Here is a 27911-nt window from a genome sequence, read left to right on the forward strand (position 1 = left end):
CGCACCGCTGTGAGCGAAACCAGGGTGGAAGTGCGAGGAACCACGTGATCAGGGATTGCGTGGGACCATGCAGGCTAAAGGCATGCAAGCACGAGGGAGGCTCAGGATGGAAGGACACTAAGATACCTGACGATCACGATGTTCAGAGGAACGCACTGACGCGAGAGTGGCCAAGAATGGAGAGGGCGCTACAGTACACGCAATCGTGGATTGCAAGGGACCGCACAAGTCAGTGGTACACAGGAAGGCAGGGAAGGAGAGGGCGCAGAGGCGCGTGTGATTGAAGATTGCGGGGATCACACAAGTCAGGGAACGCACAGCACACGCAGAGGCAACGCAATGGAAGATTGCAAGGGGCCATGCAGGTAAGGGAGGCGAAGCACAAGCTATGCGAGGATGGAGGTGTCAAGGACATGCACGTAACAAGCAGAGATAGAGCGGCATTGATGGGGACCTGAACAAGGAGCGTGAGAGGCAGCGCAGGGAAGGGCACAGAGGGGGACAGAAGGAAGAGTGAGAGGGGAGCTGTGGACGGGGGGAGCGCACAGCAAGGTAAGACTCACAGGGGAAGGGTAGCACCAAGCAGGGGGGCAGGAGGGGTAGGCGTAGGTTGCAGGGGAGGGGAGGGACACAATCAGGGATGAGGCACAGTCAGAAGGGCTAAGAAGCGCAGGGCAGGCAAGCAAACTCCCCAACTTCTTACCTGGTGGCTGCAGACAGGAGGGTGAATTGTCTGCAATCACTGTCTACACTGCAGACCCCTTTATCACCAAACACCTGCATTCATTGTTCAACACCGTGACCTTGTCCTGCGAGAGCTTTGCCGCAGAGGGTCCGAACCTCGAATTTTATAGGCTTGGTAGCATGGATGTAACAAACGTGTTACGTGGAAATCGGGCAGCGTCTCCTGTGAACCTACATCATTTAACACCACAGCCTTGTTCTGCAAGGGTTTTGTTAAATACATTTCAAACAGACGCTGTTTTTCTTCAGCTAACCACAGTTTCTATTTCAATGGCGTATATTATGAGGGGTGTATATTTTCTTGCACCTATCTATATCTGGATCAGCCATATAGATCCAGGAAAGAGCCCCAGATCTCCTGAACAAGTTGAAGCAAATATTCTTAATTGGCACAGAAAAGGCCTAATTACAGATGATGAACGCCCTTTCGTACTAGTGAAAGAAACAGTGACCCCGACTATGTATTTTCTTCCAAAAATACGTAAGATTTACAATACCATACCGGAAGGTCGCTCAATCATGAGTGGGATTGGGTGGGTTACAGAGAATATATCTGATTACCTAGACTCTATCTTCAAGCCAAGGGCAAGCCTATTGAAGTCATATTTGCAGGATTCAACAAGCCTCATACATAAACTTCACAATTTTACATGGCACATTACATTCTTTCTAGCCACCTTAGTCATTAAGGCCCTCTACACCTCTATTTTCCACAAATGGGCAACTATTACAATTGACTACACTTTCAGGAGCGACTCTGCCTCGTACTATAATCATATCCAGATGCTCAAAGAAATGTTGCAACTAACCTTGGACCTTAACCTATTTACCTTTGATAACTGTATATACCAGCAGACCAAAGGGGTGGCTATGGGCATGAAATGTGCAACTGCCCTGGCCAACATCTTTATGGGCATGCTGGAAGACAATGTTGTCTATACAGCTCCTTTTTTTCATAATAGAATTAAAATGTGGACCCGCTATATCAATGACGTTTTCTGTAATGTTGATGGAAGTACAGAAGACTTTCAAGATTTTGTGAATGCATTGAATCAAAACTGTTATGATATCCAATTTGTAGGGGAATGTGATGCCCACACGATACATTTTTTGGATCTAACTATACATTCAGATGGGGATAAACTACAAACTTGGACATTCAGGAAACAGACAGAAGTGAATTCTACGCTCCATGCAAGCAGTTGTCACCATCATCCAACAATTCATAACATACCATTGGGGGAGTACATAAGAGCTAGGCGTAATTACCAAGAAGATGCCAAATTTGAAGAGGAATGCTCTTTACTACAACATCATTTCAAGGACAGAGGATACTCACAAACATGTGTTAAGTCTGCATACAAGAAGACCAAACTAATGAAACAGCATGACACTTTACAACACAAATCTGATAAAACCTCAGATAGACCCAGGGGCCTTGTTTTTTAACACAATATTGCACAGATCATCAGAGAATCAAAAAAATACTTAAAAAACATTTGTATTTACTGAAACCTGATGAGCACAGCAATCAATATCTAGGACACAATCCAAGTATGATCTTCAAAAGAGCAGGAACACTCAAGACAATACTCAGCCCATCTCCATTACCAGATGTCTAAAGCGTGACTCAGACCACTTGGCTCCATAAGAATGAAAATGGTTTCAGAAAGTGTGCCATGTGCACCCAATGTAGATAAGCACATGAAAAAACGACTGAATTCAAAGATGAAAATGGAAAACTCTGGACAATAAAACAAGGAATCAATTGCAGAACTAAATGTGTTATTTATGGTATTATTTGTGTTTGTAAAAAGGTATATATTGGCAGCACTAAAAGAGAATTAAGGGTGGGTATTCGTGAACATCTGGCCAAAATTGGCAGTCAAGATCCTTCTTTGCCATTAGCTGATCAGTGGCAAACCTTTCACCAAATGCATAACAAATCTGAGATAAGATTTTTAGGTCTCCAACATGTCACTCCTAACAAAAGAGGATGTGACAGGTTAAAATTATTGAGACAGGCCGAAGCACGTGCTATGTGTTTTTTCAATACAACCATAACAGGTCTTAATAGCGATAAAGAGATGGTGTCATTCCTCTAAGGTCAGTCTACCACAACCTGCTTATTAATATGTATTTTGTCAAAAACGATGATTAGTTTAACTTGTTTGGCTGATTGTGCATACACCAGGGTATGTGCACTAATGTGGTTTGAGAAATGTTATGTGTATTTGAATGAGAGCTGGGGCGATAATGCAGCTTGACTGAATTTAATTTTTATTTTCTGATAATGTAGGGTGAAAGCATCTTTTGGGCACTCATTAACTATAACCTTCACTAATGACTTTACATTCAGAAAAGGACTGTTTCCATATATCAATACATCCATTTAACACAATTGAGGGTCGTGAATTTTTTGCTTTAAATTAGTAAACACAATGCAACTGAGGTCACTAATCATTTCAATATTGACAATGCACATGCGTAGCACTAGAGAACTAATTAATCTAGCTCTCATATTAGCGGCAGATTATGATTAATTAGGTACACCCAAATGCATTTGTGCGTGCTACTATAATATATTTTTGATCTAACATGATAATAGTCACATCGCAATTCTTGAGTCTTTAACAATAGAGAATTTAACATTCAAGCTCATACAGAGCAATTGGTGAACCGACTATTGTTAGTGCCTGCAATAGGTTTGAATGGCATTGGCATCATGTAGCAATGGCGGCCCTTTTAGTCAGCATTGGTTGCTCCGAGGAGTATGTGCACCATGACAACGCGTTACCACGTTGCCATGGTGACCTAACATCAGCAGAGTTTCTAAAATGCCGTCGGCTGCCGAACACTCGTGTGCAGCCGGCACGTGTGTTCTAAAGCAGAAGGGTAAGCTCTCTTATCCTGTCAGCATTTTTATGCGTTTTGTTTTTACAATAATCAGGTATGACAGAAATAGTTATGTGTAACTTTGAATTTCACAGTATGGAAAAGTATGGCGATCCGCAGTATGCTTTAGGATCGAGATGGTAACACAGACTACACGTATTGAGTGTATTTTCCATTAATAGCTGTATGATTGAAATAGTGAAATAAAACTCTGAATCTCATTGTATGTAAAAGTATGGCGATTCGCAGCATTTTTTAGGATCGAGATGGTAACATAGACTACACGGAATGAGTGTGTTTTACAGTAGTAGCTGTGTGATTATTAGTTGTTCAAAGGCTCTTTACACCCTACGCGATACCAGATGATATTTCCATTTTGGATATTTTGCTAAGTTAACACTTCTAATTTTGTAACTAGCAAGTGGTCAACACTGTAGAGATTCTATGGACTCCGATCAGCATATCTATAGTAAATCTTGGGCATACACTAATATAGGAACCTGAGAAACGTTCTATTACAGATTATTGAATTTGGGGATTTGACCCTGCTATTACTCACCTGACAACAGCCGTATGGATTTTTTCATGTTATTTGCGGGTAAGCAACCTTACAGGTTCTTGTTGGATACATTATACTGTGCATAGGGTTGACAATCAGATACGTAAACAATTGAACTAATGGCTTTCTATGTTTTCTCTCCTGTGCGTGTTACAATTGCTTTTTATTGGATGTTATTTCTACAGCTTATTTCTACGAATTGCGTCTCTAAGCATCAACGCCTCAAAGAAACCACGTCTCGAGTGGCAGCTGCATCACGATCCTCCTCTGCACAGCACGCCATCCGCGGGGCTCCCACTAAGCCTGTATTCAATTGCCTTGTCTCCCATATCAGGTAATGCGCACCCGACCGCCTGCCATAATTAGACAATCATGCATTGCAGCGATCGATTAATGACATATACCGCATGACTCCCTGTCGAGTGCATGTCCTATACACCGTACCCGTACTGTATCTTTGTCACATATACATGCCTGCTTATATATGCCACTGCTTGCCATCATATGTGTCTATGCCAAATTGGACCAGCTGACTATTTGCTTCTGCTTAAGCCTAATACAGTCCGAGACTAGCCTTCAGACCACTTTAAACTGTGATGTGCCTTATGGTCACTTCCAGACCACCTTAAATTGTGCTGTGCCTTATGGTCACCTCCAGACCACTTTAAATTGTGTTGTGCTTTATGGTCTCTTCAGGCCACTTTAAATTGTGCTGTGCCTTATGGTCACCTCCAGACCACTTTAAATTGTGTTGTGCCTTATGGTCGCTTCAGACCACTTTAAATTGTGGTGTGCCTTATGTCTTATGTCAATTCTGGGTGCCATGTTGTAGTATGTATGCATTTTTAGCCACGAATAGGACTCCCAATTCTTGGTGCCATGTTGTAGTATGTATGCATTTTTAGCCATGATTAGGACTCTCAATTCTACGCGCCATGTTGTAGTATGTATGCATATTAGCCACGATTAGGACTCTCTAAGCCAGATGCCCTGCTGTAGCATATCTGCCCTATAGACACTAACAGGATTGTCCAATCTAGGTGTTTCTGCGATAGCACATCTGCACCCCAGCCCCTATCGGGCTTGCCAAATACAGGCGCCATTTTGACACTTTCACAATATGCGTGCTACTAAGACCTCCTTCTCACACACACGCGGGTCTCTAGCCTGGACTCTTCTAACCATCACCATAACAATGGCCCTTACCAACTCTATACCTTGCAACTTGCAAGAGAGAAACTTGCGACTTAGAGCTAGGCTGCCACGACTTTATGACATCAAAAATAAAAGAACCAGTCCACCAGTACCCACACGCACCTCTACTGCCATTAATCCTAACCTCCTAGACTAAGCGACGATAAATCGTCTTGAACCATTTGGTGACCTATACTACAACAGAGGAGACCCAACCACCCTAATCCCAGATCTGCCAAAGATAACACTAAAACTCCGACATTATCAGGAGCCCTTATTAATGCTAGGTACCTTATAGCACACAATACTGAAATAGCTGATATACTGGCTATGGACAACTTAGATATCTTTGCTGTCACTGAAACCTGGCTCCATGATGCAGCCGGCTCTGCCCTCATGACTGCCATACTGGATAATTACAATATCCTAAGAGTCGACTGACTTAACACCAGAGGAGGCGGCCTGGCCATCATAACCAAAACGCAGTTAGCTGCCAGACTCACCCCACACCCAGCAATCACATCGGGCAAACTTCTCTCAGCTAAAATACCCATCTCAAATAATAGCACACTAACGATACTTCTAGTGTACAGACCACCAGGCAACTTTGAGGAAGACCTATCTAGCCTCCTCACTAACAGCATTAAAGACTCCATTCAGCTCCTTCTACTAGGTGACTTTAACCTAGGCTTTAATGACGCTGAAGACAAGCAAGCCCAATCTATCCAATCCATTCTAGTCAATCACGACATTACCCAAAATGTCCTAGCTCCTACACACACAAAAGGACGCACACTAGACTGGATAGCCAACCATAACTGCAACATCACCATCTCTAGTATCCTACCTCAAATATGGACGGACCACTATCTTATATGCTTTACAGCCAGCATCGAGCCTCCCAAACCTAACAAAAATAAAATAGCACCCCCCATGCCAACAAGAAGCAAAAAAGAAATCACAGCTGAAAAACTACTTCCACTTCTCCTACCAGCTCTCACAGCTAGCTCCAATGAATCCAACCCTAACGAGTTAGTTGAGTCATTTAACAACTCCATGACCAAAGCTCTAGATTTGATCGCCCCTATCAAACTCCATAAAAGTAAACGTGAAACTCACCTTAATTCTTGGTTCACCCCCCATCTCAAAGAAATGCGCATCCAAAAACGCAAACTCCAAGCTATTTGGAGGCATACTCCTTCTGCTGGCAATAAAACCACACTTGCCAACTTTGCCAAAAAATACAAAAAGGAAATAATTCAAACTAAAAAAGATTCATTCAATGATAGAATCAGTAAAGCCAACTCGAACTCCAAAGAGCTCTTCACCATTCTCCGTGAATTGGAAAATCCTATTGCCCCTACAGACAATGTCCCCAAGGACAAATCCTGGTGCACCAGCATCCAAAATGCCCTAGCAAATAAAATCACAACCCTTCAATCTAAAATTGCTAAGAAAAAAGCCTCCTTGAGTCCTAGTGGAACTCATACCACCCCACTGAAGGAGATACCCAGTATATCCAACCAAAGCAACTGTAAACCCTTCAGGTTTACTAATATTTCTATATTGGAAACTGAAAAGGTCATTCTATCCCTTAAACCGTCGAACTGCCAAGGTGACAGCTGCCCTGCGCAAATCATCAAGGATGCAGCCAGAGATCTAGCACCCTTCATCTCAAAACTTATCAACGCCTCCTTCAACATGAGTACTGTACCCACTAGCCTTAAAGAATCTTGGGTTCTGCCACTACTCAAAAAACAGACACTCGACCCATCAATCCCCACTAACTACAGGCCCATTACTACGGTCCCATTTCACCTTAAAATCATCGATAGAGTAGCCTACCTCCAAATCCAAAACTATTTGGAGACACACCAACTATTAGGCTCACGGCAATCTGGCTTCAGACCACTGCACGGTACTGAAACGGCCCTCATCGACCTCTAGACACAAATTGACGAGTTGAAGGATAAAGGTAGTACAGCTATGCCCCTCCTCCTTGACCTATCAGCGGCCTTTGACCTGGTGGATCATGCAGTATTATGCAACCACTTAGCGTCTGCCGCCCATTTCTCAAGTGAAGCTATAGCATGGGTACAATCCTTCCTAGCTAACCGTACGATGAGAGTGTTCTCCCCTGTAGAGGCAGCGGACCCAATCCAGATCACTTGTGGTGTCCCACAAGGCTCATGTGTCTCCCCGACAATGTATAATATGTTTACTAAGCCTCTCTTCGACAAACTTGACAGATTAGGGCTAACCTATACTAATTATGCGGACGATACGCAGATTCTCATACCACTATCAAGTTACTTTGTCGAAGACACAGCTCTAGTAAACAAAATTTACCTCCTCATTCAGGCATGGATAGCCTTTGGTCATGGAGTTGTTAAATGACTCAACATTTACCTCAATGACGACAAAACTGAGATATTGATCTTGGGTTCCGACTCCAACCTAAAAAAACTGAGTACCAACTATCGCAATTTCAACATAGATGGTAACACAATCAAGGTGGCTACTGAGGTAAAAACTCTAGGCTTTTACCTCGATTCCACTTTATCTCTTAAAAAACAAGTTAACACCCTGGCATCATCCACAGCGTACACCTGTAAATTAATCAGGACCTGTAGACCTTACCTCTCTAAAACTAACTGCATCATGCTAGCCAACGCATTAGTAATGTCCAAACTGGACTATTGCAATGCCCTCTATGCAGGTGCCAACAAATCCATTATAAATAAAATGCAAATCCTTCGAAATAACGCTCTTAGAGCAGCCCTTGACATACCCCGCAGAGCACATATTTCTAACATCAGGAAAGACCACCACTGGCTTAAAATCAGCGACAGAGTCCTGCTCAAGACACTATCGCTTACCCACAAAAGGCTCAACAACACAGCACCCCCTTACATCTCAGCCAGACTGACCAGAAAATCATCCAGCCACCACACTAGGGCTACCAACCACTTCCTGCTCGAAACTCCTAGATTCAGACGATCTAAAGCGGGCGGAGCAAGCTTCCCTGTCACAGCTGCCCAGGCTTGGAACGCATTGTCCACTGCACTGAGAGCTAACCTACCCTACTCTAACTTCAGATGTAAGGTAAAAAATTGGCTCTGGTCCAGCGACAACTAATTCTCGTGGTACCTAACGGCCACGATACCCTTGTAACCCAGTCTAAGAGGATTTTGCTCTCACCCTTTTACCTTGTACACTCTCTCAATACTGTAACATGTTAGTTTTTCATTCCAACTGCTTGCATTAACATGTATGTACCGTATTGAGATGTTTTTTTATACTCTGTATGCAACCTAAGCTTAAGTAACCTTGTACCTGCTGCGCCCGGCTACCCCTGGGTTTTGTGCGCATTATCAAATAATAACCATAAACATGTTTTCTCGACCCCTCTCAATCCCCCCCTTTGCCAGCCCTCATTTTTCTGTCTTCTATTTTATTTGTTTCTATTATTGTCATAATACGGGGTATGATGGTACTATGGCTCTGCAATTGATTATTATCCCTATGAATTGTTTTTCCTTTCTCCTATTTGTATTATGGACTATTTTGTCTATTTATGTTATTATATTTTTTGTTCATACTATTAGCCCTGATTTGATAAAGGCTCAGGCGAGCCGAAACACAAGTAATCACCATGAAGAGGGCATTTGTTGTTTGATTGAGCATTAAAATCAACCTTACATATACTCAATGGCGTGTAGTCCTGGAGTTATCATTCATTACTAGTTAATCAATTACGGTTAGGGCCTTATTACTGTCTAAATCCAGTGACCTGCGACATCTTAGAAGCCTATGGGAAAATATAAATTCTTTGGCCAACATTTCCACACTTCGTATGAGAAATTATAAAGGATTGTAAGGAGTCGCCTGACAGAGCAACTTGTAATAAAGCCTATTTTTTATATATCTCTGAAAAGAGCTTAATGTACCCAAAATATCAACGATTAAACAAAGTATAGAAGAAACTGCCATTGCACATAGTCTCTAATGTGCTACACAGTATGTCCACTCATAATAGGTACCCAGGAACGTGTACAGTTCCTCACCGAGATTGTGACCCCTCAGTTTTTTAGTTTCCAGGTCCAAAATGTATTTAGACTCCAGTTGTCTGAGGCAGAGTTCCCGATTGCTGCCTCTGGCTGCTTGAGAAACAGAATGTATACCAAAATAGGCAAAACCCTCTAGCTTTCCTCCGTGTTTCTCTTGAAAATGTATGGCCATCGGGTATGTCGGGTCAGCATTTTTAATGGCTCTTATATGTTGAAGCGCGCCTAGTTTTAATTTTTCTATAGTGCTCCCGACATACCATTTGTCACACGGACAAGTAAGTACATATATCACATACTCGATTTCACAAGTAATCCTTGACTTAATGGTAACATTTTTAGACAAAATAGGATGCAAATAGTCTTTAGTATTTTTAGCAAATTGGCTTGCCTTGCATTTTTGGCACTTATGGAACCCATCTGTTTTAGTACTGAGCTAATTTTAGCCAGCTGGTTTTACCTTCGGAATCATATAGCTGGATATGATATGATATGATATGGCATTTGTAACGCGCCGATACACAAGTGTTTCAAGGTGCGACGAGGCAGGGAGGGGGGAACAAGGGGAAGACAGACATTGATCCTACTAGGCCAGGTGACATTCAGACCGCGCAAGTGCAGGGGTAGGCGAAGGGAAAAATGCAAGGGGAGGGGGGGGGGGAAGTGCAGTACAAAGTAAGTACAATAAAATAAATAAATAGGGCCAGCTGGTGGCAAGTGCAAGGTAAGTGCAGACAAGTGCTGGGAAGGGGGGGCTGTAGGGATACAGAGACAGTCCCGCAGTGCAGGGGTTGCCAGGGAGGCAGTGCAAGTGGAGAGTGGCTGGGCCCCGGACCGAGGTCGGTGAGAGTGGCTCAGTTGCAGATTCAGTGCAGTTTCAATGAAGAATTTAGCAGGGGAGAGGGAGAGAGAAAGCAGAAGCAAAGAGGAAGGTTTTGAGGTGCTTCCGGAACCAGAGATGGTTCTCCTCAAGTTTCAGGGAGGCAGGAAGGCAGTTCCAGAGGGAGGACCCTGCAGCGGAGAGAGATCTGCTCCCAACTCGTTGCTTCGAGAAGCGGCTGACCCTGAGGGAGTTGGAGACGGATGAGCGAAGGGCTCGGGAAGGAAGATATTTAGGAAGAGAGAGTTGAAGGTATTTAGGCCCCAGGCCCCAGAAGGCCTTGTGGACAATGCAGAGGGTTTTGAACTTAATCCTCGCAGCCACTGGGAGCCAGTGTAGAGATTTCAGTCCTGGAGAGATACGGTCCCAGGGCTTGAGGCCAAGGACAAGTCTCGCAGTTCTGTTCTGGATGAGTTGCAGAGGGCGGAGAGTGGAGGCAGGCAGATTAAGATAGAGGCTGTTACAGTAGCCCAGCTTCGAGAGAACCAGGGCTCGGGAGACAGTGAGCTTCTGGGGTAAGGAGAGGAAGGGAAGAATACCTCTGAGGAGGTGCAGCTTGTAGTGTGACTTCTTAGAGACGTCAGATATATGAGGAGAGAAGGAGAGTGTGGAGTCGAAGATGACCCCAAGGTTTTTTGCCTTGCAGGTAGGAGCAGGAAGAGGGCCAAGAGAGGCTGGCCAGAGAGCTGCAGGGAAGGAGGGAGTGGGTGTGCCGATGAGTAGAATCTCAGTCTTACTGGCATTAAGGCGGAGGTCATTGGCGGCACACCATTCCTGGATAGCAGACAGACAGTCAGAGATGAGGGAAGGAGAGGAGGAGGCCGAGGGTAGCCTGAAAATGAGCTGGGTATCGTCCGCATAGCACTGAGAGTTGGGGCAGAGAGCGGCAATGCGGTGGGCAAGGAGTGCCAGATATTGGTTGGACTGCCAGGGAGAGAGATTAGATCCCTGGGGAACACCACAGGTGGAGAAAAAGATGTCAGAGAGGAAGGACCCAAGTTGGACCTGGGCGGTTCGATTGGAAAGGAAAGAGGTCAGCCACGCCAGAGCCTGACCAGTAATACCCAGGTTATCACGGAGACGGTTGAGCAGGATGGCATGGTTGACAGTGTCAAAGGCAGAAGAGAGATCGAGCAGAATGAGAACACACAGAGTGTTGGAGTCGAGGTTCAAGAGCAGGTCCTCACGGATGTTCAGGAGAGCAGTTTCCATGCTTCTGGCAGCTCTGAAGCCAGATTGGTGGTCATGAAGACTACCAACAGATTCAGCATGGAGGTTAAGCTGGGAGATGGCTAGTTTCTCCAGGAGCTTGCCCAGGAAGGGAGTGATGGAGATTGGGCGATAGTTAGCTGGGCAGGAGGGGTAGGAAGAGGGTTTCTTAAGAAGAGGGTGCACAAGGGAGTGCTTGAGGGGGGATGGGAAGACTCCAGAGGTGAAGGAATGGTTGCAAAAGTCAGCCAGGGCAGGAGCCAGGGAGTCGATGTGGTCCTTGATAGTTTTGGCGGAACAGGGGTGAACCTGTTTAGACGAGACTTTCATAGATCGGACTTGTCTGGAAACCTCGTCAGCAGAACAAAGGGGAAAGGCAGAGAAGGAGGGAGGAGGGGTGGCTGCAGAAGGGCCAGAGGAAGAGCCGGGGAGAGAGGGGGGAGGTGATAGGAGGAGAGTGAGGACAGGATGTCCTGAGTTTTAGAGATGAAGTGAGAGGCCAGTGCAGTGCAGAGGGCCTGGGAGGGGACAGGTGTTACAACTGTCCTGTGGAATCGCACTGCTGCACACTTTCAGGAATCGATACCCGTGACAGCCACGGTTAAACCCGGAATCGGGACTCTCAATGTGGAGGATCCTGAGACTGTAAGCCGCGCTCTAGTTGTTCCCGCTCCTCAGACCTCGGGAGTAGCTCCGCCCCCAACTTCCGGAATGGTATTTCCGGCAACAGGAACCTCAGCACTACGCGTTGCTTCTCTACCTTCTTATCTGAAGTTATTCCTCTGCTGCTTTTCAGTGGATCGTTTCCTTGTAGCTTCAATCCCTTTTCTCCTTACCTTTCCGTTTCCTGAAACTCAGAGATCTCGAATTCCTTCCGAGCCCAGCGGATCAACAGGAAGTCACCTCCCTGTGTTCCCGACTGTTCTCTCTGGTAGTGTTTTGTTCTGTCTAGCTATTTGTGTTCCGTGTCTCTCACAGGGTTTCTCCCTCTAATCTTGCTTATCTATTACGTCAACATTAGATTTCATCTTCAGTTCCCTCGAGCTCAAGCCCTCCATCCGGCTCTTTACAATTCCTCCCTTGGGCTATCACCAGTTGGTAAGACTCCAATTCCTACAACATTCTTTACATCTTCGTGTCTTTACTTTTTGACATATCCTACCTCTTTAACACCATATAGGCACATTGCCAACTTTTCACATCCGATTGAAAAAGAACAGCTTAGAAGGGAATAGGCTTGTCAGGGTAAGCTTCCTTTCTTATCCCTACCACTCTACTATATTAGATTCGGTATCTTTACTTATCTGAAATTCTATTCTGTTTCTATCAGAATCCACCCTGACAAGAATCCGGTTCACAGCCCAACCAGTGTGACCCTCCACCAGCCGCTGCAGGAATCTACGCTCCCCAGCAGCACCTCACGGGGTTTTTTCACTTCAGGGTTTCCCCTGGAGATTCCACTTCAATCTAGCCTTGGGCTGGGTTTGAGAGGAGTTTTCAGGTAATTCCCTCATGCTTCTAGTTCAAAGAGAGCTGACCATCACGAGGTAGGTGTCATTCTCATTTGCCGAGAGATAATTTGCTTCAAGTACTTTGTTAGTATAAAGTTATAACAGTAAGCAACGCCTGGTTGACCTAGAGAATTCGCTTATCTTCGGCATTTGTGAAGGACGACTTCTGTGATGGATCAACAAATTCAGCAGCTCATAGCTGCGGTACAATCTCTGACTTCAGAGGTGCAGAGTCTGAAACAAGAAAATGCTAATCTTTGACAGGCTCAGCATCAGTCTCAACAACAAACTGCCCAGTTGGCTTCCCAACAGGCAGCAGCTAGCAGGGTTCCGCATTGCTCAGAAGTTCCTCCTGGTCCCTTACCAGGGGGTCAGTTCGATGGTAATCCACATAAGATAAAGGAATTCCTTGATGCTTGCTCAGTACAATTCGCCTTTAAGGCAGCCTTCTTCCACACTGATCGTGACAAAGTAGGGTATATGATTTCACAGATGGTGGGACCTGCCCTAGCTTGGGCTACTCCCTTGGTCACAACCAATAATGCTATATTAGATTCCCATTCTGCCTTCTGAAATAGCATTAGATCAATGTTCGGTAGGCAGGATATTCGGATAGCGGCCCAGGAACAACTACTAGACCTTAGACAGGGCAATCAAGACATCCTGACCTATATTACTAGATTCAAACAGATTGCCAGTGAATCTACTTGGTCAGATGATGCACAGGTTACTCTATTCAGGAGAGGCCTGTCTGAGGATCTTAAGGATGAAGTATCTAGGGTCCCACGTCCCACGTCATTGACAGAATTCATCGCTTTAGTCATGCAAGTTGACTATAGGATAAAAGAAAGGAACAGTGAAAGGTGTAAAGGGAAACTCACTACTCGTACATATTCCACTACTCCTGTAACACACAGAGGTAACTCTAATGAGGAACCTATGCAGTTAGGATCAGCTAGTCGAGGGCCTTTATCCCCTGAGGAGAGATCACGCAGAAGGACTCAGGGATTGTGCATGTATTGTGGCTCAAATACTCACACTGTCCAGGAGTGCCCCATCACTCCCCCGAGACGTTCGGGAAACGCCAGCTCCCGGTCGTAGGAGGAACCACGTTCCGGGATTCTAAAGTGTCTTTAGGTTCCTCTTTAAATATGCCGGCCTCACAAGGAAACCAGCATCCTCACACTCTAATGTTTGTATTACATATCACCCTCACATCTGATAATCAGAAGATAACCGAGATTCCGGCACCAGTGGACAGTGGCGCCGCCGGAAATTTCATTGATGAAATTTGGGCTAAACAACATCATCTACCTTTGTTTTCTAAAGGTGAAGCCATCCCTGCTGAGAGTGTAGATGGTAGCCCTTTAACATTAGGGCCTATTATTAACCAAACCTGCCCATTAATCATGTCAATTCTTACACACGAGGAAGTCATTACCTTGGATGTTATACGAACTGCTCATTACCCTGTCATTTTAGGACTACCTTGGCTACGAATGCATAATCCCTACATAAATTGGGCGGCAGTTTCACTCTTCCTGGGATCAGAGTTTTGCCTCAATAATTGTTTGGGGAAAACTAGCAGGGTTTTTCATCCTAGACCAGAGGAGAACAGACAAGTCACTATTGTTGGGTCTGTCATCGGCCTTCCTGCTGAGTACCGTGAGTTTGCTGATGTTTTTTCCTCCTTGGAATACTCACTGCTCCCCCCTCATCGCAGAGATGATTGTGTAATCGATCTTATTCCAGACCAGCCGTTACCCTTCGGAAGGATGTACATCCTCTCTTCATCTGAGAAGGTCGCCTTAAGGGAATACCTAGATCTCAATCTAAGGAATGGACTTATTACTGAATCTACATCTCCAGCGGCAGCCTCACTATTCTTCGTACCCAAGAATAATTCTTCGGAACTTCGACCCTGCATAGACTTCAGAGGGTTGAACAAGATCACCATTCCAGACCGATACCCGATGCCTTTGATTCCAGATATTTTAGAGGCCGTCAAGGGAGCCCTCATTTATACAAAACTGGACTTAAAGGGTGCTTACCACCTTATCAGGATCAAAAAGGGAGATGAATGGAAAACGGCCTTCCGCACACCTTTTGGCCATTTTCAATACCAAGTCATGCCATTTGGGTTGTCCAATGCCCCGGCCATTTTCCAGCGATTCATGGATCATCTATTTTCGGATTTACTATTACATTCTGTTATCGTTTATCTAGACGATATTCTGATCTTTTCAAAGGATATTTCTGAACATCAATCCCAGGTCAGAGAGGTATTACATAGACTCCAGAACAATCATTTATTTTGCAATCTGGAGAAATGTTTCTTTCATCAGCCCCAGATGACCTACCTGGGTTATATTCTTTCGGCACAAGGTATCGCAATGGATCCAGACAAGGTTATGGCGGTTCAGAACTGGGCTAACCCTCGATCAATCAAAGAAATTCAACGTTTTGTTGGATTCTCTAATTTTTATCGTCGGTTTATCCCCAACTTCTCGGCTCTTACTCAGCCTTTAACCAACCTTTTAAAAAAAGGAGTTCCATATGTCTGGAATGAGGAGACGCAAAAAGCTTTCGATACTTTGAAGAAGAGGTTCACTTCAGCGCCCATTCTCATGACTCCAGATCAATCTCGCCGTTTCATTCTCGAAACAGATGCCTCCCAATATGCCTTGGGTGCAGTTCTCCTTCAAGAGGATGACCAAGGTTTGGAACGCCCCATCGCATATTTATCCAAAACTCTCTCTCCGGCAGAATTAAACTACACCGTTCTTGAGAAAGAGCTATTGGCGATTAAGAGGGCTTTTGAGGAGTGGAGACACTTGCTATTGGGAGCTCAGTTTCCTGTGGAGGTCCGTACTGACCATCAAAACTTAAGGATCCTTCAATACGCTCAGACATGCAACAGCCGACAGGCTAGATGGGCTCATTTTTTCTCCCCTTTCAGGATCATATTTTCATTCATACCTGGGAGATGTAATTTGCAAGCTGATGCCTTATCACTTAAAGAGATCACTCATCAATTATCTGTCAAACCTGAACCGATTTTTCCCCGTGGTGTTCTGAACATCAAAAGGAATTACAAATCTACGGATTTTCTCAAACGTCTGGAACAAAGCTCTGTGCCCTCCATTTTGAAGAGGTTACTATGAAAGAGTTGAGCCTCTTGTCCAAAAAGGAAGGGTGTTATTTCCATGGGAAACAGGTTTTTGTACCCACCAAATCCTTACAGAAGGAAGTTCTAAATATGTGCCACGACTCTAAATCTGCAGGACATAGAGGTAATGTCAACACCCGTGAATTGGCCTCCTGATATTTTTGGTGGCCTTTAATGCGAAATGACATTTTAACATACGTCAAGTCTTGCCCTGTCTGCCTGCAAAATAAGAGTCCTAGACATTCTCCCTTCGGAACTCTGGTCAGAATGCCAATACCCACTCGACCTTGGGAGATTATTTCAACAGACTTTATTGTGGATCTTCCAATTTCCGAAGGATGTTCGACTATAATGGTTGTAATTGATTCATTTACCAAACTGGCTCACTTTCTCCCCTTCCCTGGTCTTCCTTCGGCGGCTCAAATGGCACGAACTTTCATTTCCCGAATTTGTTCTCTTCATGGTCTACCTGAGACTATCATCTCCGATAGAGGCTCTCAATACACATCAAAATACTGGAAACAGGTCTGTCAAATTTTGGGTATCATCCGGGCTTTGAGCTCAGGGTATCACCCACAAACCAACGGTCAGACTGAAAGATTAAATCAGACCCTGGAAGGATACCTACGGAGCTACATTTCAGCAGCTCAAGATAACTGGCTAAGTTTACTACCAATCGCTGAATACGCTTATAACAATGCGTATCATTCAATGATTAAGACCTCTCCTTTCTTTTGTTCTTATGGATTCCATCCTGCTTCTTTCCCTGACAAGAGATCTTTGGATGACAAATGTCCGGACGTGAAGTCTCTCCTGGAAAAGATACATCGGGGTCAACACGTAGCCTCTCAGGCTCTTAAATCTACCCAGGAAAGAACAAAGAAGATGGCAGATCGCCTCCGATCTAAAGCTCCAGTAATATGACCTGGAGATCTGGTTTGGTTATCTTCCCGTTTCCTACCTAGACACCTTAGGCCTTCCAAATTTTCTCCTAAATTCATGGGCCCTTTTCGGGTGATTTCGGCCATAGGGGCAGCAGCCTTCAAGCTGAAGTTACCCAAGACATGGGCTCCTATACATCCGGTTTTTCATATTCCTCAGCTGAAACAAGACATTCGAAGTACTTTCCATCCTATGGTTTCTTCTCGTCCACCACCTATTCTACATCATACTGATGCGGAGTACGAAGTCTCAGAGTTATGTGACTCACGTATTCACCGTGGAAGACTTCAGTATTTGGTAGACTGGAAGGGCTACGCCCCTTCTGATCGGACTTGGGAATCAGAATCCAGTATCCATGCTCCGCGGCTAATTAAAAGGTTTCACAAGAGACACCCCAGTAAACCAGGGTGTAACGACTTTAAGAGGGGGCATACTGTTACAACTGTCCTGTGGAATCGCACTGCTGCACACTTTCAGGAATCGATACCCGTGACAGCCACAGTTAAACCCGGAATTGGGACTCTCAATGTGGAGGATCCTGAGACCGTAAGCCGCGCTCTAGTTGTTCCCGCTCCTCGGACCGCGGGATTAGCTCCGCCCCCAACTTCCGGAATGGTATTTCCGGCAACAGGAACCTCAGCACTACGCGTTGCTTCTCTATTCAGAGTCGCGCTGCGCATCGTAAGTTCGCTACCTTCTTATCTGAAGTTATTCCTCTGCTGCTTTTCAGTGGATCGTTTCCTTGTAGCTTCAATCCCTTTTCTCCTTACCTTTCCGTTGCTGAAACTCAGAGATCTCGAATTCCTTCCGAGCCCAGCGGATCAACAGGAAGTCACCTCCCTGTGTTCCCGACTGTTCTCTCTGGTAGCGTTTTGTTCTGTCTAGCTATTTGTGTTCCGTGTCTCTCACAGGGTTTCTCCCTCTAATCTTGCTTATCTATTACGTCAACATTAGATTTCATCTTCAGTTCCCTCGAGCTCAAGCCCTCCATCCGGCTCTTTACAATTACTCCCTTGGGCTATCACCAGTTGGTAAGACTCCAATTCCTACAACATTCTTTACATCTTCGTGTCTTTACTTTTTGACATATCCTACCTCTTTAACACCATATAGGCACATTGCCAACTTTTCACATCCGATTGAAAAAGAACAGCTTATAAGGGAATAGGCTTGTCAGGGTAAGCTTCCTTTCTTATCCCTACCACTCTACTATATTAGATTCAGTATCTTTACTTATCTGAAATTCTATTCTGTTTCTATCAGAATCCACCCTGACAAGAATCTGGTTCACAGCCCAACCAGTGTGACCCTGCACCAGCCGACGCAGGAATCTACGCTCCCCAGCAGCACCTCACGGGTTTTTTCCCTTCGGGGTTTCCCCTGGAGATTTCACTTCAATCTAGCCTTGTGCTGGGTTTGAGAGGAGTTTTCAGGTAATTCCCTCATGCTTCTAGTTCAAAGAGAGCTGACCATCACGGAGGTAGGTGTCATTCTCATTTGCCGAGAGATAATTTGCTTCAAGTACTTTGTTAGTATAAAGTTATAACAACAGGAGAGGTAGAGACTGCAGCAGGGTTGGCAAGCTCCTTGCAGATTTTAAAGAGTTCAGCCGAGTTGTTAGATGCCGCAGAGATGCGGGCTTGGATAAGGGCTCTCTTCTTGGTGAGAACGGAGAGTCGGTATTGCCTTTGGAGCAGGCGGCAGGCCAGTTTGTCAGAGGATGAACATGAAGCACGCCATTTCCTCTCTGCCACCCTGCACTTGCGTTTCAGGGTGACGAGATCCGAGTCATACCAGGAGTTACATTTGGCTTTGGGCTTCAGGCGGATTCTCATGACAGGGGCAAGGATATCAAGAGTATCAGATATAGCAGAGTGGAGCATGTAGAGGGCTGTGTCAGGGTGGGAGTCAGCCGAAGGGGGAGGGGGGGGCGAGAAGGTGGCAGCGATAGCCTCAACTGACATGCGCTTCATGGGTCGGATGACCGAGAAGGTGGGTGGCAGTGATGAGGGTGGCTTTGCCTGTGGGATAGGGAGGGTGAGGTGGGAGGATAGGAGAAAGTGATCACTCCAGGAGAGAGGAGTGGAGAGATACTAAATTGTCTTTTAGCTAAGTGGAACGCCTAAATGTGATGTTAATGTTGTTGCCTAATATAATACCCAGATGTTCATCTAATTTAAGTACATGCCAATGTTTGTGCATTATATGTCGTATGTTTTTTGAGCCTTTACCAAATGTTAGAATCAGTCTCGTGTCTGTGGAATCTGGATCCTCTTGGGTCACTGGATTGGACATTAGTAAAGAAGAGCAATCTTTCTCTCGTGCTTTACTGTATGCTCATTCTAACATCCTCTTGGGGTAGCCTCTCTGTTGAAACTTTGAGGCCATATACCTGCATTCCTTGTCAAAGGTTTCATATACACAAACACTTACATGCACACACCCACATTTAAAGAAAGTAGATTTTCTTACCTTTAATCCATTGGTCCAGTAAATAAGGCCTTCAGCTCCCTGTAACAGTCAGGAACGCTTGATCCCGTCATCTGCAGGGGCCCCCTCCCAGGACAGAAAATGGCGGGGGCATCCCCACTGTCACCATGGGGGCTACAGGGGCCCTTGCTATGCCAGTGACTGATGGCAGCCATTTCCCACTCCTCCCATGGCCTCAAGTACAGGAGTGGTGGTGGTGATCCTCCTCCTGTGGCCAGGCACTCCCTGGCATGTTTTGCTAGCACCTTCTGGACATGCCTCTTGAGGTCCTGTGAGCCTTTCTTTATCTGGGGAAACTTTTGAGGTGTTGTTGATATGGCATTGACATTTTGCAAAATGGCCTTCCATAAAAGGTGCCATTTCATACATAAAGACAGTTTGCTAAGCACAGGGTGGGACTGGGGCTTAAAATTGTCTCAGACACCAATGAAAATTGCCCCAAATTAGCAAATGGTAATTCATTCGTTTTGTGAGAGACTATTTGTGTAGTGCCCAAGGGAGAGGTTCTTGATAATATGTTATGAAAATCTTGTATTTTAAAAAATATTAATTCAGTAACAATGGTCAAAACTATTAACTGCAAGCTAAAGTAACTTATCAAAGTGGCCCACATGGGCCAAAAAATTGGCCCACTTTGACCAAAGAAACTGGCCCACACTCAGGGACGTCATTTCACCAAAATCCCCCAATGACATCACAGGAAGTGATGTGATTTGACCCCACCCCAAGTGACATCAACTGAAGTGATGGCAAATGACCTTCATATTTTTTAAATGCATCTTGCACCCGTGTTTCCAAGTACTCTCATTTCAGCCAGGTATAAGAACCGAGGCACAGAGGTAGTCTTGATTTGTCCACGATTACACATTTGGGGAATGCCATTTTCCAGATTCAATTTGGGTCTATTTGTAAAACATACATAATGCAGTATATCTAACAGGTTAACCGAAATATGTAACACAGGCTACAGCTGGTGTATGAAACATCTATAGCTCAATAGACACCGAAGTGCGTGTTACCTGTGGCGTTGCAGTGTTAAACAAGGCAAAAAAGTACTGACCTGGGAAGGCGTGCGCTGCTGTTTAACCAGGAGAAAAAATGCTGCATGAGCAAGGCCTGAAAATTAAATAATTGACCATGATTTAGTATCAACAAAATTCCCTGGTCTGCGTGCACAGATGGGAATACACCTGATAATGTTATCTTTGCTGGAGTATAATACCTGGGAAGGTTTCTTTCAATATACCCAAGACACCCCATCGTTTTTATTATCTAAGTGTAGTAGTGGGTGCCAGAGGACTTAAAAAAAACAAAAAAACACCATTTAATGTAAGATCATTGCTGCACACACAAATTCCTAGCACTACACAGTTATATAAAATTGAAAACACCCACAAGTTGCTTCTCACCTGGGGACTCACTGGCAAACTTCAAGGTGTGCACTGCACACTACCCCTTTGTCAGACCCTGTGGTGCCTAATGGCGTAGCATAAAATTTGGTAGCTCCCTGTGAGCCATGCTGTGTAGGCCCCACCAAGCTCCTTAACAAAGCACAGGGCATGCCACACCCTGGGCTGGCCCCAACCACCACGTCGGCGTAATGTCCATTATGATTATGCCACTGCAGGGGCATGCGCTACAGCAAGTGAAAGAAGTAAATATGTTTTTTAATCAAAGCTTAAATCTTTAACCTAACATAGAGAAAAAGGGCGGTGCCTGGTCCACAAATATACCAGCCACCAGTGGTGGTTGGTGAGTTGTTTTTTTGCAGGGTGCAAATATTTGCCACAAGTATGTGATTGCGACGAGCATAGCGAGGGAGCCCGAACTAAAGAAAATGGTTTGGGGGTGCCCGGGGGTATTCCTCTCCCTCCCCAGAGTAAAGTCTTTCACTAATGGGTTAAAATGGTGCATTACGCAGCACGCTTTCTGGGAAAAGGTGGGTAAATGGCCAACAATGTGGGTAAAAGGCCAACGATTGGTTTTGTAGGGTGTAGGGTAAATCATGAAAAAAGTACAATAGATTCAAGTCACCAAAAGTGCACAGGGAATTTCCCAATGCATTATCATATCGGTCCCTGCAATATATGCCAGTATAAAAACATTTGTATGCTGGCTGTACCCATACAACCATACTTATGTTTGCTTTAAGATGTTTTTCTATAGTATTTTGTACTGGGCACAAAACTGGCTCTGCCAATATATGCCTATACTCCTATATATGTACATTCTCCCGTTGGTTTGGCCATTAAAAGTAACATGTCCCATAGGAAAACCTGTCCAAACTGGTTCCAATGTAAGCCAGTCTAGACCCATAAACACTTATCTTGCTTGATTCATCATAGATGCTCAGTTAACAAAAAATCATGCTACAGTGAAGAATATACAAGCCGCTACACCAAAACATCAGTCTAGTGAGGTAACACTACTTATCATGCTTGCTTTTTTTAAAGATGCTGAGTAATAAATATCATGCCACAGTAAGCAATAGCTAGACTGACTGCACCAAAATGCCGGTCTAGCCAAGGAATGGCACACATGAACTTGCATTTGCCCAAAAATACCAGTAAGACATGTAAAGTCAAAAAAAGGATGTGGCAAAAATGCCCCAGTGATCCCCAGTCTCTCATGGTCTTACACACACATGAATCCCCTTTCACCCACCAGTCACTCACCCATACATCTCCTCTCGCACTCACTCACACTGGTTTCACCACACAGGCACACACTAAACCGCACCCAGAACATTCAAACACACATTACGACATGTATGCTCATTCACCCCCAGTCACTCACTCACACATTCTCTTACATGCACTCATTGCATTCTCTACACAGGCAAACACCCATCCACCCAGAACGTTAAAAAACACACCATCCCATTCATACTCATTCGTCCACCAGTAACTCAATCATACACCTTTTCCTCCCTCCACCCATTGCATTCTCTACACAGGCACACACCCACCCACCCACAACACTCACAAATGCACATCACATCACTTCTCATTCAAGTCACTCACACTTTCTCTTACATCCACTCATTACATAGTCTACACAGGCACCCACTCACCCACCCAGAACATTCAAAAACACACATCACATCACTTCTCATTTACCCACCAGTCACTCACACCTTCACTTGCATCCACTCATTACATTGTCTACACAGGCACACACCCACAGACACACCCAGAACATTCAAAAACACACATCACATCACTTCTCATTCACCCACCGGTCACTCACACCTTCTCTTACATCCACTCATTACATTGTCTACACAGGCACACACCTGCTGGCACACCCAGAACATTCAAAAACACACATCACATCACTTCTCATTCACCCACCAGTCACTCACATCTTATCTTACATCCACTCATTACATTGTCTACACAAACACACACCCACCCACCCAGAACATTCACAAACACATATCACATCACATCACTTCTCATTCACCCACCCACCAGTCACTCACACCTTCTCTTACATCCACTCATTACAATGTCTACACAGGCACACACCCACTGACACACCCAGAAAATTCAAAAACACACATCACATCACTTCTCGTTCACCCACCGGTCACTAGCACCTTCTCTTTCATTCACTCATTGCATTCTCTACACAGGCACACACCCACCCACCCAGATCATTCAAAAACACACATGACATCACTTCTCACCCACCATTCACATACATACATCTGACATGCAATTCACACATACAAAACACACATCATATTACAAAAAAGCTTCTTAACTTTTTCTTGCAGCTTCCATCCATCCTTCCAGGCCCCCTTGGATCCTCTGTGCTGCTCACAAACAGGAACCAGAAAGCTTCGAGAGCTTCGAGAGCTGCAAGGAAGCAGAGGGAGAAGAGGTTGCAGCTGAACGTGGCATGTGAAATGTGCCACATGTCACGGTCAGCTCCAACCCCTACTGAGTGCCTTCTCGGCCGAGCCTTAACCCTGATGACTGAGGACTGGGCTGGGGACCCACCAGACCTTCCTGGTGTGGCGCGGCTCCCCGCGCCTGGGGAGGGCAGCTACACAATGAGCACCAGTTTTTTTGTGTACAAAAATGCATTTTTTCTTTTTAAAGTTGGGGGTCACAATGGAGCCCCCAGGTGTTGCAATTGTGGCCCCCAGGGGTCACCGTTGCGACCACTGGCGACACCTAAATGATGTTCCTGACCACACTAGCATTTTGTGTTTTTGGTCAGCATTGCCATATTGTCCTAGAGGGTAGTTGGAGCCTGGCTAAGCAACTTATTTTGCAGTTTGTTGGAATCTAGGAGTGTTCTGAAATGATTTTAAATTCACTGGATGGATCGTTTCACTGCTTCTATGTTGCTGCCCTCAGATGGAAAGCAACAATATCTATTGTAGGACAATCCTGCTTTATTAAGACTGCATTTGTCTTCTTGATTGCAAGCATATTGATAACACGCAATAGCACTTTCCAGCTAGACTGTTAATCATTGAGATGGAGTGAACCAGCATATGAATAACAATAGCAGATGCAGGTGCATGTACGAGTGAGGTTAATGTGCAAGACAGAGAGGTGGTGTAAATATTGCAACAGCAGTGGACATCAAGTTCAGGATCAACATTCAAGACCGTGACCATGTACAGTTTGATAAACATAATAATCCCAAAGACAATATCCACAAGCAAAAATAACTCGCTTGTTTTTGTAAGTTTTGGCCTTTTGATGTAAAACTTCACACACAGGGACAGGATCACGCTTTGATTTCTGGCATGTTCAGATTTTTTTATATAACAATAGTACCCACAGACAGATGTGAAAATGTATTTTATATTTAACGTTTATTGTCAAAATAAGCACTGAATGTAGTTGCACGTTTTGGACAAGTGTGCGTGTACATAAGAATAAAATAGACACACACTAAATGGACTCGAAATTATTGTAATTCTATGTCAAGACCGGAGGTGAGCATTATGCTTCAACTTCTTTAATTTCTACTCTTCAGCAGTTTCAAAACGTCACTTTCTTTATAACATTTATACATATATTTTTTAAATATAACAGAAAACACTATAAGTCCGGACTCCGAATTCCGTTCTTTCTAAATCAAACTGTCAGGCCTCTGCTGCACACGAGTGCAGCCAGGGGCTGACAGGCACAGGCAGGAGAGGGAAGGCGCAGGAGTACAGGTTAGTGTTTATTAGCATATGTGTGGCTGTGTGTTTAAGTGTGCCTGTGTGTTGCATGTGTGTGTGTGTTTGTGGGGTAGTGGTATGCTTGGGTGGTGAGGAAGGTGGTTTGTTTGGGGAAGGAGGGTTTCAGAAGGATGAAACCCCCAGCTTCAAAGACATCCCACCAGCAAAGATGTGGGGGGGGGCAACAGAATGAGCTATTTTTGCTTTATGTAGGCTGGAATACCTAAACAGAAAATAGTGGGAAATGCTCCAGACTGTGCGCCCCCACAAGTACCAGCTGGTGACAAAGCTGCACGCACACACTCACAATTGCAGAAACACTCTATGGAGCAGATAACCACTATGCAGCATAGAAATGTAATATCCCAACATGCAGTTCAAGCACAGTGGCATAGCTAAAGCCAGATTCAGCCACAGTGCTCCACTATTAATTAGTAGCTGGACGTCCAGCACCTCTTGCAGAATGGGTGATCCGCAGCTAGATACCAGCAGCAAATTGACACACTCAGTGAACATCCCCCCGAGCAACGATTAACACCAGTTGTCAGAGGACGTGCCAATAAACCTGCTTGGTTCAGAAAAAAAGGCACACATGCAACATGTTGATAGACTAATTTAAAAATGGAGTCAGACAGCTGGAGCAAGTAAAGCCAGAAGCAAGTGCTTACTGAGGAGGACACATAACTCACATTAAGCTTTAAAAGGGTCCTGGTTGACGTTCTCACTGACACAGTGACTCAAGGGGTTCGACCCTTGCAGGATAGATTAAAAGCACTAGAATATCTGATTGGGGATAGCCTGGGTAAAAGAGATAAGAACATTACTGACAGCATGTCCTCAAGTCAACCTTGCAAAGAGGTGGCAGTACAAGGGAGATAAAAGACCCTGAAGAGAAATATCTCTTCTACTCCCCTGGTCAAGGAACGGAGTGTAAAATTATGACTCTAGCAGCGTCGATGCTGTCATCCCCAAGGGAGCAGAATTTCGGTGATGGAGATACCTTGGCAGGTACCGACTTGTCAGACTCACATACTTTCATGAAAGTAGCGAACAGTAGAAATAGAAATAAGAAAGAGACGAACATACAAGACCCTAAGGACGAACTAGCAGACATGTTCGACCCAGATAGTATCAGACATCCAAGGTCTAATGACTGGCTACCATCTGCAAGAGTGACATCTTATATGGCACAGAGATTGCTCAAGCAGCTAGAGAAAGAGACAAGACTCTGTATGAGATCAGGGTGTCCACAGCCAGAACTCCTGGGCAAAGTAGCAGAGGTGATGATTGCCTTTGTCACAAAGGCAACCAAAGATGTCAGAAAGGACATGGATCAAGCCTGGAAAGGCTTTCAGGAGAAATTGTTAGATTTAGTGGGGCTGATCAGCAACATAATGGATCCAGCAGATAGAGTGGATTGTGAGCCAGTGGATACAGAAACACTGGGAAACTGGCCACAGATTGCATGTGTTTATCAGGCAACTCCAATTGCACCATTTCATTTGAGAGGAGCATTTTACTTAAACTTGATACTAAATTTGGGGATCTGGCTTCATACGAAGCAGGGAAAGCAGCACAAGGGCTCATTTACTGGTACGTAAATGGCTCTAGGGAAGGGACAGTCCTCTGTTAGAAAGATCTTTGAAAGATGGGTTTTACAGGGACCAGCCACAGTAGAGGTTGTTCGAATGGTTTGATTTCAAGCCCAGAAATGGCTTCAGAACTGTAGGGGACTGGGAGTCATGACAGCAAGGCTTGTTGTTCACGGCATGAGGGCTCTGAACAAGAGGTTACAGAGGAAGAGCCTACTTCCAACACCAAGGCTTCCAAGCAGGTGAGAGAGGCAAAAGCGCAACACCTGCCAGTGGGGTGCAGGACAGATTTATTCTTGGAAAATTGGTGAAGCCTTCCAGCGATGCTTGGGTTTTGCAAGCAGTTACAGGTTTCTGGCTAGAATTCATATGCAAAGGCATCCAGAGAGCACTTCCCACCCACATTGCATGGTCATAGGCGGAAGATATGCTGTCAGAAGAAGAACTACAGTTTTTGCTATGAAAGGCGCAATAGAGCGCAGCAAGAGATTCCCCTCCACCCCCCACATTTGACCGGTGCATCGACGAGACAAAGTGCAGCCCATCATCAATTTAAAGGAGCTCAATGGGTGACTAGTTTACAGGCATTTCAAGATGGAAGGTAAACACCTTACATTCTTCAGAATTGAGACTGGTTGGTAAGGATGAACTTGAAAAACACATATCTTATGATTCTGGTCGCTTGCGAACAGCGCATGTACTTGAGCTTCCTATGGAAAGAACAGCCATTGCAGTTCAAGAGCTTACCGTTTGGGCACACATGAGCACCACAGGCAATTATAAAAATCATGAGACCAGTAACGGCAGCCATGTGAGAGAGAGGCAAGAGGATTATAGTCTATCTAGATGACATTTTAATCCTAGAAGCTAACAAAGAAACACTGCAAGAACAGGTCCAATGGGCGTCAAACCTCTTCTCATCACTAGTCAGAGCTAGTGACCAGAAAATATATGGAAATCCCAGGGTTTGTCATAGATACCAGAAAAGCGACCCTGCAACTTCTAGCGCTCAAAAGAAGAGCAATGTTGAAAGAACAACAGACAGGTCTCGCAAAGACACTGATCTCCATTTGGATGTTAACAAGGATAGTACAGTTGCTAGCAGCCTCAATCCAAGCAACATTTCCAGGACCCCTACATTACAGAGCTTTGCAGAGATTGAAAATCAGACATCTCCAGGATGGTCTGGGATATCACCAGCTAGTGCCTTTAGATCAGGTAGGAAGAACGGAGTTGGAGTGGTGGCTCCAGAAGTGTGGGGGCATGGAATGAACATGGCACGTTTATAAACATTCCAGAGATGATCATAGCATCATACGCAAGCAGGTCCGGTTGGGGAGCATGATGTGGTCAGGTAGAGATGGGCGGCAAATGGTTGCAAGGAGAACTAGACCTGCACAGAAAATGCTTAGAGCTCTTAGCAGGCTCTCTTGCAGTGAAGACCTTCATTAAGGGCATAGTAAACTGT

The 27911-nt window shown here is 44.8% G+C and overlaps 1 long non-coding RNA gene across 1 annotated transcript in view; it reads left to right on the forward strand.

Moving 5' to 3' along the window:
* The first annotated feature begins 3556 nt into the window (after positions 1-3556).
* Positions 3557-27911, forward strand: part of LOC138515569 (uncharacterized) — a 79037-nt gene continuing 54682 nt past the window's right edge. Inside the window, exons 1-2 of the long non-coding RNA XR_011282080.1 lie at positions 3557-3639; positions 4384-4532. This is a non-coding gene — a long non-coding RNA (uncharacterized lncRNA). The remainder of the gene's footprint in view (positions 3640-4383; positions 4533-27911) is intronic.

The sequence above is a fragment of the Ambystoma mexicanum genome, chromosome 6q, assembly GCF_040938575.1.
Source record: "Ambystoma mexicanum isolate Mex_15411 chromosome 6q, UKY_AmexF1_1, whole genome shotgun sequence".
Lineage (NCBI taxonomy): Eukaryota > Metazoa > Chordata > Amphibia > Caudata > Ambystomatidae > Ambystoma > Ambystoma mexicanum.